This window comes from Oncorhynchus tshawytscha, linkage group LG29, assembly GCF_018296145.1.
Source record: "Oncorhynchus tshawytscha isolate Ot180627B linkage group LG29, Otsh_v2.0, whole genome shotgun sequence".
Taxonomy (NCBI): domain Eukaryota; kingdom Metazoa; phylum Chordata; class Actinopteri; order Salmoniformes; family Salmonidae; genus Oncorhynchus; species Oncorhynchus tshawytscha.
Window position 1 is genome coordinate 13,404,182 of NC_056457.1, and position 13,440 is coordinate 13,417,621.

Consider the following 13,440-nt stretch of genomic DNA (forward strand, 5'->3'; position numbering starts at 1 on the left):
TGCATGCATAACCATCAAACACTTAAACAGCTACAACACTTCAACTGACAGTTGGCACAAATACACATATATCTGAACACGCCCCCATATGCTAATGAGCCACAACGAGCAGTCATGATCATACTTTATATTCCAAATATTGGGTAGAAAAATGACCCATTGTACCAAATTGTACCATGTGAGTTCATATGTGTACCTGTGAAATGTACCTTTGACCTTGTTGTTGTACCCCAGATAAAAACACTGTAGTGTACCCTAACCATACCCTTGTTTTTTGAGAGTGTGCTAATATATGTTCCAAAAAATTAGTATGAACCTGGTGGCACTTCAGAAACATCCCCATGTTTTCACATTAATTGAACATGAGATCATGTTCTCACATTTTCTCACATGTAGTTTTATATTATCACATGTTGCTTCACATGTTTTCACATCATCACATTAACTTAACATTAAATCACGTGAAATTCACGTGGTTTTTCCTTAAGGGAATACTTAGATTTCTGAGAAATTGTGTTGTCACACCCAAACATACTATGCTCCAATGTTATGTTAAGTTGCGTTGGGTGTCAGGTCATCGCATCGTCCAGATAAAGGTACTGCTTTCGAGATATACTAATTGTCCTCTGATCTAAAAAAGGGCTTCCCTATACAAATTCACTTCAGGTCAATGATCAACATTTATCTGAGGTCCAGGGACAAAATAACTCAAAGGTGTCAGAAGGTCAATAAGTCAATAAGACACCTTGTTTATGATCCATACCTTGTGCTCTAGCTTTATCATCCCCTTTAGAGTCTGTGGTCAGCACTTCTGCCTGTCATAAATCACCAAAGTTACGTCACACTAATGCGGTGCTCTTCTAGTCAGCAAGGTGTTGTGTTGTCTCTCTGTGCTCTTTCCAAACAACATCTGCTGGGCACAAATATGTCTCGTTTGAGGTATTGCCTGGATTCAAATTGGTCAACAAAGTAAATCCTGCAATGAAATATGCGTGTGCATGTGTTTGTTTTGAGGTGTTTGTGCGTGACTGTGTATTTACAACTGATCAAAGTAAAGCTTGCACACATTGCCTGGAGAGACATATTTTATTAATGAGTCTGCAATGGAGCAGGAAAACATCTGAAAAGACATTGTTCTGCATTTCAAATTATTACCAACTTTATAAATAGGTAGTCTTCTGATGAGGACATATTCAGGCTACAGCCTACTTATTTGCTGGTGTTTGTGTGCGAGTGTGTGAGTGAGGGAAAGGGTTGTAAATCCTGATTAATATCAAATCATTCAAAAGCCTCGTGTTTTTTCTTCTTCAGCAGAATAGTTGTCATGTTTAGAACATGTGAGACTTTCCCAAAGTTTCCCAAAGCAGACCAAACTCTTTGGTCCTTTATAAACCTGCTGTATGTAAAATATTGTGCTATAGCTTGGAAAATAAAGACATGTGACAGGATGACAACATAATGATGTTTGTTTCCAACATTACAGCTGTTTTCCTAAAGATGTTAAATCCGCTTCATGTTTGATTTCCTTGCTACGATACCAACGAGTATCGTGATACTAGTATTGTCCTGGCCCTAGTGAAATTGAGGAGATGGATTCCCTGCCATTTTGTGCATTAATGCTGTGACCTTTCCTTTGTGCTCTAAAGTAATAATGTTGCACAGGCTGGTGGGAGAGTTGGGACGGAGATCATAAGGGAGGGATTGTCAGTAAGAAAAATAAATGGGAGGGAGAGATATGAGAAAGAAAAGAAGGAAAGACAGAGAGAGAAGAAGAGAGCTGTCGAGTAATTTTTTCTTGCTTCCTCCCGCCCTCTATTCTCATTGGTTCTTTTCTGTTTGTACTTTCTATGCCATATGTTGTCCCAAAATTACGATTAATTGCACAGTCGTTGCCACTGTAATCCGCTTAGGATCATCTAAATTACTTTGTTATTCCCCCGACTGCCATTATGAGACACAGTGATAAGTGATCCATCTCTCATCCTTCACATTGGTCATTAATATATGTAATGTTTTGGAAGTACTTTCTATTACAGAGTCCAGGTGGAATGACCTCAAGTTTCCTGTGTGTTCTCTTTGACTTTGAGTTATACAATCTTAGGCATTTTTTGCTATCTAGAACCTAAAAGGTTCCCAATTGAAGAAAGAGAACCCATTGAAGAATGCTTTTTGGTTCCATGTAGAACCCTTTTCACTGCCTCTGTAAGCAATGTCAGCACAATAACTGTTTGTCGGGAGTTTCATGAAATTGATTTCCATGACCGAGCAGCCGGACACAAGCTTAACATCACCATACACAATGCCAAGTATTGGCTGGAGTTGTGTAAAGCTCGCCACCATTGTACTCTGGAGCAGTGGAAACACATTCTCTCGAGCAATGAATAATTTATTTATTTTTATTTTACCTTTATTTAACTAGGCAAGTCAGTTAAGAACAAATTCTTATTTTCAATGACGGCCTAGGAACAGTGGGTTAACTGCCTGTTCAGGGGCAGAATGACAGATTCGTACCTTGTCAGCTCGGGGGTTTGAACTTGCAACCTTCCGGTTACTAGTCCAACGCTCTAACCACTAGGCTACCCTGCCGCCATCTGGCAGTCCGACGGACAAATCTGGGTTTGGCGGAAGCCAGGGTAACTCCACCTGCCACAATGCATAGTGCCAACTGTAAAGTTTGGTGGAGGAGGAATAAAGGTCTGGGGCTGTTTTTCATGGTTTGGGCTAGGCCCCTTAGTTCTAGTGAAGGGAAATCTTAACGCTACAGCATACAATTACATTTTAAATGATTCGGTGCTTCAAACTTTGTGGCAACAGTTTGGGGAAGGCCCTTTCCTGATTCAGCATGACAATTCCCTCATGCACAAAGCGAGGTCCATAAAGAAATGGTTTGTTGAGATCGGTGTGGAATAACTTGACTGGCCTGCACATAGCCCTGACCTCAACCCCATCAAACACCTTTGGGATGAATTGGAACGCGAACTGCGAGCCAGGCCTAATCGTCCAACGTCAGCGCCCGTCCTCACTAATGTTCTTGTGGCTGAATGGAAGCAAGTCCCGGCAGCAATGTTCGAACGTCTAGTGGAAAGCCTTCCCAGAAGAGTGGAGGCTGTTATAGCAGCAAAGGGGGGGACCAACACCATATTAATGCCCATGATTTTGGAATGAGATCTTCGACGAGCAGGTGTCCACACACTTTTGGTTATGCAGTGTGTGTTGTAGTCCAGAGGGAAACACCAGCCAAATTCACCTAGTCAGCAACCGGAGCAATATCATGCAAAATTAAACAGACTCACACAGTTCTCATTTCACATTCGCCTGACAATGTGTTTATTACGATGCATTTTGCATTGGACCAGCATAGGGAATACAGTACACACACCCATTTGGAGGCCTGAGCTAATCCAACAGTGGCTGTGGCTCAGAAAACAACACTAGGTAAACAAACCCAGATAATAAGCTGAGAATCCTACTGGTCGATTCATGGACGTATTTATGGAGAAAGAAAAACACAAGACCAAAAATACTCATATATTGCAACAACTTGCAAATTATGCAAACTCCATAGATATTCAAAATGAGGGCTTTGATCAAGGTTTGATGAATAATACATGTGTACGCTTCCTCATTTTTTTTTCATTCTGTTAGAATGAGAATGAGTCCTTAGTATGTCAATGCATTAGAATTTCTTGATTGGGGTTGGATGACTTGGATAGGTGAAACATAGTGTGCTGTGCTCCTCCCCAGGAGACTCCTGGAGTTCCTCTCGTTGTGCATTGAACACTGCGCTGGGCCAACACACGGAGATGTGCAGTGTATGCTGGGACAGCTCAGAGATGAGAGTCTGGGTGAGTTCGAGCAGTAAGCCTAAAGAAGCCGATTGTAAACCAAAGTCGGCGTGTGAAGTCGGGGAGGTGCATCTGCAACAGCCGAAAGTCAAACACTGTGGCAAGGCTCAGATCAACATGGCAGTGTCAACACATCTTCTATTGTTTATAAACGTTTTTCAATATAAATGTTGAAATAAACTATTCTATACCCCCATATCACACACTGAAAATGGAATGTGTACAATAATTGGTTAGATGAGGTCTCAAATACAATTTTAATTTGTATCCCATGTAGCTTTAGAAATGCAGCAACGTTGTTTCCTGTTTCAGTCATGTCTTTGGCCACATTCACGTTGCTAAAAGAAAACACCCTAACGATTGGTTGACAAATTGCGCCTCCCACGATGCAGGTGATGCCAGCATGGTGCAGTTGGTAAAGAAGCATCAAAACTGCATGACCTTTGATCACGTGATTTGTGTAAAGTTCATGCAGTTGACATGTAGTCACAAGTGGGACAATAACCCTAATGCAACACACTTTGAAATGCTGACAAAAGTGATCTGCTCAAACATCTCTGCCGTCGTCCTTATGTAACTATGGCAGCCCAATGAAGTGTGAGGTAAGGGAACTGTCTGCTCAGATGACCTCTGTTGCTGTGGCAGAGTGCACGGGTGCCAGCTGTCGTTATGGCACCAGCAGGGAAGCTTCCACAGTCATTTGTGAGCCTAAGGGAAGGAATCGTTCAACAGCATAGCATAAGGGGGAGGGGAATTAAGCTCTGGAACTATGTGTCAAACAGTCTACATAATGCTGCTTGAACAAGACATGACATGTCTTAACCTCTTATGGCAGTCTGTGACAGTTGAGAGACCAGATTTGGGTTAGAGTTCATGCAAGAGAGACAATTGGTAAATGTTGATTTTCTGACTTTGTCATACACACATATTTGTGTGAGAGATGGTTAGGACTAAATCGTCAACTTACTCTAAAAAAACTTTATCAGAAAACGGTAACAGCCTGGACTTATGACAGACAAATGGTATTCTCAATTGTATTCGTGCAGCTTTGATGAAATTGTAACCCATGGTTACGAACAATTGCTCTAACCCTTCAGATTGTGTTTTGTATGTCTGTTTATCAGGTATAGTCAATGTGACAGCCAATGTAATATTGCCCACTGAGCAAGATTGCAAACAGGAGATATTTTCTGAGAGACTAGCTAGTGCACCATGACAACCCAGTGTGAGATATTATACCAGACAGTATTGAGCCATGAAAGCTCTTTAAAACACAAAACACATAGCGACAGTCATTAGACATCTGAATTGAACCAACATGACCTTTGTATATAATATTTTTTTTTGTTCAACACTAGCCCTGTCAATCAAGACAAGTTCTATATCCTTGTTATTTTCACTCAGACATAGAGGTCAACTTTAAGTCTATTTCTCCAACCCTGCTCCCTCTGTCAAATGCATTCTCTTGGAATGATTGAAATTGGTGATGACAGACACTCCTTGCTCAAAAGGACAAATACGAATTTCACCAGGCGAGATGCCCATTCCAAATCAAAAGATTGCAATCTACTTTTTCAATGACACGGCAACCCTTGTTAAATATTTTTTGTGAAAAATGACACATTTTAAGGTTTAGCTGTCTAGTGCCTTGTGATGCAATATAATATGATGTGCATGACATGTTGCTTCAGAAAATGGTGTGCCACACACCTGGTGATGGTGGCAGGGGGGTACCACTGCTCCCTAACAGACTGACACAATGTGCCCAGAGTATACTGTGTGCTGGAACCAGGAATTCAGGCCAGCCAGCTCATCTTCTCATTTGATTCAGTGCAGAATCTTCTCTATATACTGAAAAGTATGAAGGTTCTAAACGGTTATTCCACAGCTCTTAAGCTTCCTTAGAGAATTCTTGCCCGATAAAGGACCTTTGAGTTAAGTGTGGGGTTCTTGACGTGGCATCTACGGTTCTTCAGAATTCTTAAAGGTTCTTGAAATGTATGGAAGCCTGCAGATGTGTCCCTTTCATAGGATCTTATTTGGATCCCCATTAGCTGTTGCAAAAGGAGAAGTTACTCTTGCTGGGGTCAAAATAATACAGAACAATAATAGAAAAGAACAGCTCAAGGACAGCTACATTTAAAATACGTATCGAAGTACAAAAGTCCCTGTGCTGACAAAACACTTAGGAGAAACATTACTTTACATAGACATATACAGTTATTTAGGTCAGCTATGGGAGAGGCGATGTGCTGTGAAGTAGTTTTTTATTTGTGTTTTTAAAAGCTGCTTTTACAGTTTGCTTGGGTAATTTGAGATGGAAGAGTGTTCAATGTGACTATGTCTCTATACAATACAGTGTGTTGCCTTAAATTTGCTTTGGACTTGGGGTCTGTGAAGTGTTCCCTGGTGGCAAGTCTGATGGGGTATGTACAGTGCATTCGGAAAGATTTTGTTACGTTGCAAACTTATTCTAAAATGTATTAAATAGCTTTTTTACCTCAAAAATCTAGACACAATAACCCATAATGACAAAGCAAAAACATGTTTTTAGACATTTTTGAAAATGTCTTAAATATAAAAAACCGAAATATCACATTTAGATAAATATTTATACCCTTTACTCAGTACTTTGTTCAAGCAACTTTGGCATTGATTACAGCCTCAAGTCTTCTCGGGTGTGACGCTACAAACTTGACACACCTGTATTTGGGGTGTTTCTCACATTCTTCTCTGCAGATCCTCTCAAGCTCTTTCAGGTTGGATGGGGAACGTTGCGGCACAGCTATTTTCAGGTCTCTCCAAAGATGTCAGATCGGGTTCAAGTCCGGGCTCTTGTCTAGGCCACTCAAGGACATTCAGAGACATGTCTAGAAGCCACTCCTGCATTGTCTTGGCTGTGTGCTTAAGGTCGATGTCCTGTTGGAAGGTGAACCTTCGCCCCAGTTTGAGGTCCTGAGCGCTGTACCAGGTTTTCATCAAGAACCACTCTGTATTTTGCTCCGTTCATCTTTCCCTCAATCATCATTCCCACAGTATGATGCTGCCACCACCATACTTCACTTTAGGGATGGTGCCAGGTTTCTTAAAGACGTGACACCTGTCATTTAGACCAGATAATCTTGTTTATCATTGTCAGAGAGTCCTCTAGGTGCCTTTTGGCCATCTCCAAGTGGGCTGTCATGTGCCTTTTACTGAGGATTGACTTCCGTCTGGCCACTCTACCATAAAGGCCTGATTTGTGGAGTGCTGCAGAGATGGTTTTCCTTCGGGATGGTTCTCCCATCTCCACAGAGGAACTCTGGAGCTCAGTCAGAGTGACCGTCTGGGTCTTGGTCACCTCTCCGACCAATGCCCTTCTCCCCCGATTGCTCAGTTTGGCCGGGTGGCCGTTTTGTGGTACCCTTCCCCAGATCTGTGCCTCGACACAATCCTGTCTCAAAGCTCTACGGACAATTCCTTCGTCATCATTGTTTTTTTTTTTCTCTGGCATGTACTGTCAACTGTTGGACCTTATAGAGACAGGTGTGTGCCTTTCCAAATAATGTCCAATCAATTGAATTTACCACAGGTGGACTCTAATCACGCTGTAGAAACATCTCAAGGAGGATCAATGGAAAAAGGATGCGCCTAGGCTAAATTTGAAGTCTCATAGCAAGTCTTATGTTTTTGTACATTTGCACAAAAAAAAACCTGTTTTCCATTTGTCATTATGGGGTATTATGTATAGATTGATGAGAATTTGTATTTATTTAATCAATTTTAGAATAAGGCTGCAATGTAACAACATTTTGAAAAGTGAAGGGGTTTGAATACTTTCCAAATGCACTGTGTACTAAATAATATATGTATGAAATTAGTTTTGATTTAGAATTGACTATTATCATGCAACTGTCTTAGAACAGGGACGTTTTTTTTGTAATCTATGCACTTAAATAGCGAATGCAGGACACTTTCCTGTGGGTTAATTTTCATGCAAGCCAGATAGGCTATACTCCTGTTGTAAAGCAAAGCAATGTGCTTATTAGGAAAGTTGATAAATATACTAGGCCTATAGAAAGCTGATGGGATCCTCCTATTTTTAATAGAGGCCATCAAAACTCTGTTTTCTCACGCAATTGCATAGCCTATAAAAATGTTGTACAACATGAGCTCATGGGCTCTCATGAAGTGTTTGATTACATTTTTGAAAATATTTGCAGTGATGTCAAAATGATTAAAGGCACAGTTGAGTGCTGAGTACCAGGCAGTTAGAAAGTTTGGTAGACTACTAATGACCATCAGCAGTATCAGAGCTAAGATAAGCCTTGAATTTTTGGAATTTGACTGCAGTCATGACTTGTGACCACCGGTGTGGCGGTAATATGGTCACCATAACAGCCCTAAGCAGGAAATGTCAGGTTGTTTTAAGTTCTAAACCTAGCTAAGGCTCAGTCCCAAGTGTGGTCACAGTACATTTTTATTTTTTACTCATTGTAATCAGAATACAGCAGCATACTGTCCTTTTATAGAACTAAGACCTTCAATGTGTTGTTTATACACTCCTAAAAATACAGCTGCAAGTTGGAACCAAATAAGGTTCTTGAGACTGATGCCATAGCGGAACCATTTTAGGGTCTCTAAAGAACCATAAATGGGATGGTTCTTTGAAGAACCATACAAAAATCCAAACAATTTTAAAAAATCAACCTGCTAGAGAGCATGCTGGTAAATATGATAATGATGTGTGTTATTTTGGTTCAACTCTGGTGTTGACCAACACGGTGGTTCTTTTACACCAGAGTATTAATTTAACTCTTTACAGTGCTAATTTAACTATTGAATCAACACTAAAATGTTGCACTGAAAGATCTACACTAAAACTGGCCAATTTGCTGTGTGCTATGAAAGGGACACATCTGCAGGCTTCCATACATTTCAAGAAACTTTTAGAATTCTGTAGAACCGTAGATGCCATGTCAAGAACCCCACACTTAACTCAAAGATTGTTTATTGGGCAAGAGTTAAGGAACCTTAAAAGTTTAGGTATAACCATTTGAGAAACTTTATTGTTTTGGTGTAGGCAAAGTGCAATAATGTATTATTGGTATTATATGTACAGCCAATCTCTTATGTCCACAGACCTGGTGGTGCAGCAATACATTCAGGTACCTAGCAACCAAGAGGTTGTGAGTTCAATTCACAAGTGAGGTTGAGTTTTAAGTAATCCAGGGGACCATGACACAATGTTCTAACATTTTTTGTTGGGGACGTCCCTGAAATTAACTTGGAACTATACAATACCTGCAGGGGCCATGACTCTTTAAATTTGCAACATATTTTTATGTGAATATTCTAAGATCTGCATAAAACTATATGCACATTTTCCCACTAGCAATGTTTTTATCAAACTAACTTTTTGCGCATAAAAGGCTGTGCATGATGACGTAGTGCACATAAAACATACTTTTGCCGTTTAATTCCCATGTACCGAGTTAAACGGGCTTCCATTGCATTTTCATTAGCACATTTAGGGGCATGGTCTAAAATATGTTGTATTTGTGCCAACTGGCAGTCGAAATGTTGTACCAGATTAAGTGGTTTATCATTATATTGATGAAGGTCTAAGGAACTTTTGCCAAGAGTATTATCAGATGGTAAGATGGTGGACAGGACAGGACGAAAGTGGAAGATATTATGTGAAAATATGGAGTGCTGGATTGCACAAGAATTCTGGAATATCTGATGGCAGACAACAACAAACAAGGTGGAATATATTTTGAGTGAATATGGAATGAAGGTCAATACAGAACTTTCGGAAGAGCTACAGAAGGAAGTTGAACGTAAAGAGTGTGAGGGTGAATTAACTGCGGTGGCAGGTGCAGTGATGACTGCTGAGAAGGAGCTGAATGTAGGGGGAAGTGGTGTGGTAGGGAAGGTTGGCGTCAAGTGCAAAAAGAGGGATACATGCTCCAGTAGCTCAGAGATGGAACCTGACGAGAGTGAGGATGAAGTACGTGCGATGAGGCCCGCCAAGTTTGGACATGATAAAGAAGAATCTGGTCCAGTAGGAGAGACATTTTTGGAGAAAGAAGACCCTTGATTTTTGGGGGATCCATTTGTAGTTTCAGGGTAGGTGAGAAAGGAAGGAGTTTGGTGCAGTTGAATCAGTGAAGGTAACCTGTAGTGGACTTGTGATATTTGTTTGTGTCTCTTCTGATCAAAGGGGGCAGGTGCTCCATGTCACCCAATTTGGGTCAAGATCTGTTTCTTGCTTTGCTCTTAGAAACAGGGAACCATTGAAAGAAGTAATTTCTGGGGTAGCGATAAGTGTGGAGATGGAGAAATTGAAGTTGAAGATTCCTGGTATTTGTGACCCCATCATTTGGTGCATCGCAGACCCGCTGGGGAGCGTGGTGAAACAGAGGAATCACTCCCAGTCCTTTTGAGTCTCTACCCAACAAAGTCATGTTATGATATGTCAGTTATCCTGTTAGAGCTTTTGTGCCGAATCCACTGTGTTGTTTAAGGTGCAACGTTTATGTTCATGTCGCAGGAGTGTGTAGGAAGGAGATTCCAAGATGTGTGCAGGAGGGCATGGGACAGATGATTGTGTAGTTTTGGTGGATAAAGTTGTGTGTGGTAATTGTAGGGGTGCCCATGTTGCTGGTGAGCGGAAGTATCCGGTGTGAGAGAGGCAGGTTGAAGTGGCCAGAGTCAGAGTAGTGCAGAAGGTGTCATCCTGAGACAGTAAAGAAGGTAGAGGAGGATGGGTCAAGGTTGAGGGATCCTGAGAGGATTCCAGTGAGGAGTAGATTAGTGCCAACACAGAGAGATAGGGCAACAAATGATTTATGTTTCAGTAACGTTGGCTTCTTAACGTTTATAGCAATGGTTATCAACTGTACCGCCGAAATGGAACGCAAATCACAGAAAATAGATGTAGTGGTGGCAGCTGCAGAGAGTATTTGGGTTTGTGAGATTTGACTTCAGAAGAGTTACAGAGTGTGTTGAGGGGTGGTGTCCTGACCTCCGAGGCCGGATGGGGGTCAAAGTAGTGGAAAGGGTTAGTGGGTTTTTAATGAGTGTAGGTGGTGAAGTCTAGGACTATATTTCACTTGTTTAGAGGAACAGGACTAATTAAGATAATTTAATGTTGGTAGGTTGTGACTGGCCTCACATTCCAGTAAAGTAGGTGGTGGTGTGTGCACCTAAAAGTTGGATGCGATCCACAAACCAAATCCCAAAGAAGAAGAGGATTGTCAGTTCTGAAATCTTTGTAAGAACTTGTGACAATCAAGAGCTGCACTGTTAGAAGGATACTGTGTTTCTTCCAAAAGCTTAATGTCAGCTGGTTCAAAGGCAGTTCATGTTAAATTTTCAATAACTTGCTATCAACTAGTTGCAAGTGGGTTTTTGTAAAATTTCACAGTAACTTACTGCAGCCAGTGATGTTACGTTTGATACTGGAGCTCTGAGGCATGCGTCAAAATCACTAAGCAGCTAAAGTGTATCACTTTATCAGAAGTAAGTCATCAATGAAGTCCGAAACTTAGTTTGATCACGTGCTTTTTCAAACTGTTTTTTTTTTTGCAAAATGCGAGATCTCACTGATTTTGCTGTGGTTCGGGTGCTTTTGGATTCCAAACTGCTTTCTACTGGACACTGTACTTACAAATATAGTTAGGATTTATACTCGTAAATTCACCTGACAGCTAGCTTAGCAGATGGAGTAGGGAGCTATGAAACATTCATGGGCGTGAGGTCAAATTCTGTTGAAGGCAAACTATTTAGAAAATAGTTTGATGTGAAACCACATTTTCTGCACTGTATTTCAAATACCGAAGCTGAAGACCGAAGCTTATAATATACAAAATATACTAAATACTAAATACAACAAATTATCGTAACAACAGTGCAAAAATGTGGTTTCACGTAAAACTATTTTCAAGACAGCGTGCCTTCAACCTCATGTCTCTGAATTTTCCAAAGTTCCCTTCTCTACCTTCTAAGCTAGTTTTCAGGTGTAATCACATGTACAAAATCCTAACTAGATGTATAAGTACGATATCCAGTAGAGGTCAGTTTCTGAAAGCAGCTTAACTTATTTGGGACTGGGGGGCAGTATTGAGTATCTTGGATGAATAAGGTGCCCAGAATAAACTACCTGCTAACAAATTTGGTGATACACAAAGCAACTCAAACACTAAAATTGCATCAGTGATATGCATTTCTATTTTTTTTTATACATCACCCGTTTGGCATATCTCTTTTGATACAGTGCACAGCAGCAGTGACAGATGTGTTGACTTGACAACTGTGTCTGAATTTTAAACAACCCTCCCCCTTTTGTTCCATGCTGGCTGAAGACCTAGCATGCCAGTAACCAGACACAGATGAAATGGGAAACACACTGTATAATAATCTTTGACATATATGCATTGGCTTAACTTTTTATTATATTTGCTGACACCCTACAGTCCAATTTTGGCATCAGTAGAGTAGCTAAATAAACCACGCCCCTCTTAAAACACGCCTTCTTGGATGTTGGTTACAAGGCGGTACTTATTTAAATGAGGTAAGAGAATATCATGTTACAATTGGTGTATTAAAATGAGAGTTGTTACCTTGTCCCCTTAAAACTTGTTATGGCTGGAGGCAGTATTGAGTAGCTTGGATGAATAAGGTGCCCAGAGTAAACTGCCTGCTACTCAGGTCCAGTTGCTAATATATGCATATCATTAGTATATTTGGATAGAAAACACTCTGAAGTTTCCAAAACGGTTTGAATGATGTCTGTGAGTATAACAGAACTCATATGGCAGGCAAAAACCTGAGAGAAAATCCAACCTGGAAGTGGGAAATCTGAGGTTTGTAGTTTTTCAACTCTTTGCCTATCGAATATACAGTATCTATGGGGTCATATTGCACTTCCCACGGCTTCCACTAGATGTCAACAGTCTTTAGAACGTTGTTTGAGGCTTCTACTGTGAGGTGGGGGCTAATGAGAGCTGAATGAGTCAGGGCTCTGACAGAGTGGCATGAGCTGATCACGTGCGTTCATGTAAGAGTTAGCTGCGTTCCATCGCATTTCTACAGACAAAGGAATTCTCCGGTTGAAACATGAATGAAGATTTATGATAAAACATCCTAAAGATTGAATCTATACTTCGTTTGACATGTTTCTGCGAACTGTAATATGACTTTTCGTCTGAACTTTCGCCTGGACTTGCCCCCGCCTCGTGAGTTTGGATTGTGTACTAAACGCACAAACAAAAAGGAGGTATTTGGACATAAATGACAGACTTTATCGAACAAATCAAACATTTATTGTGGAACTGGGATTCCTGGGAGTGCATTCTGATGAAGATCATCAAAGGTTAGTGATTAATTGTATCTCTATTTCTGCTTTTTGTGACTCCTCTCTTTGGCTGGAAAAATGGCTGTGTTTTTCTGTGACTAGGTACTGACCTAACATAATCTTTTGGTGTTCTTTCATCGTAAAGCCTTTTTGAAATCGGACACTGTGGCTGGATTTACAACAAGTTCATCTTTAAAATGTTGTAAAATACTTGTATGTTTGAGGAATTTAAATTATGGGATTTCTGTTGTTTTG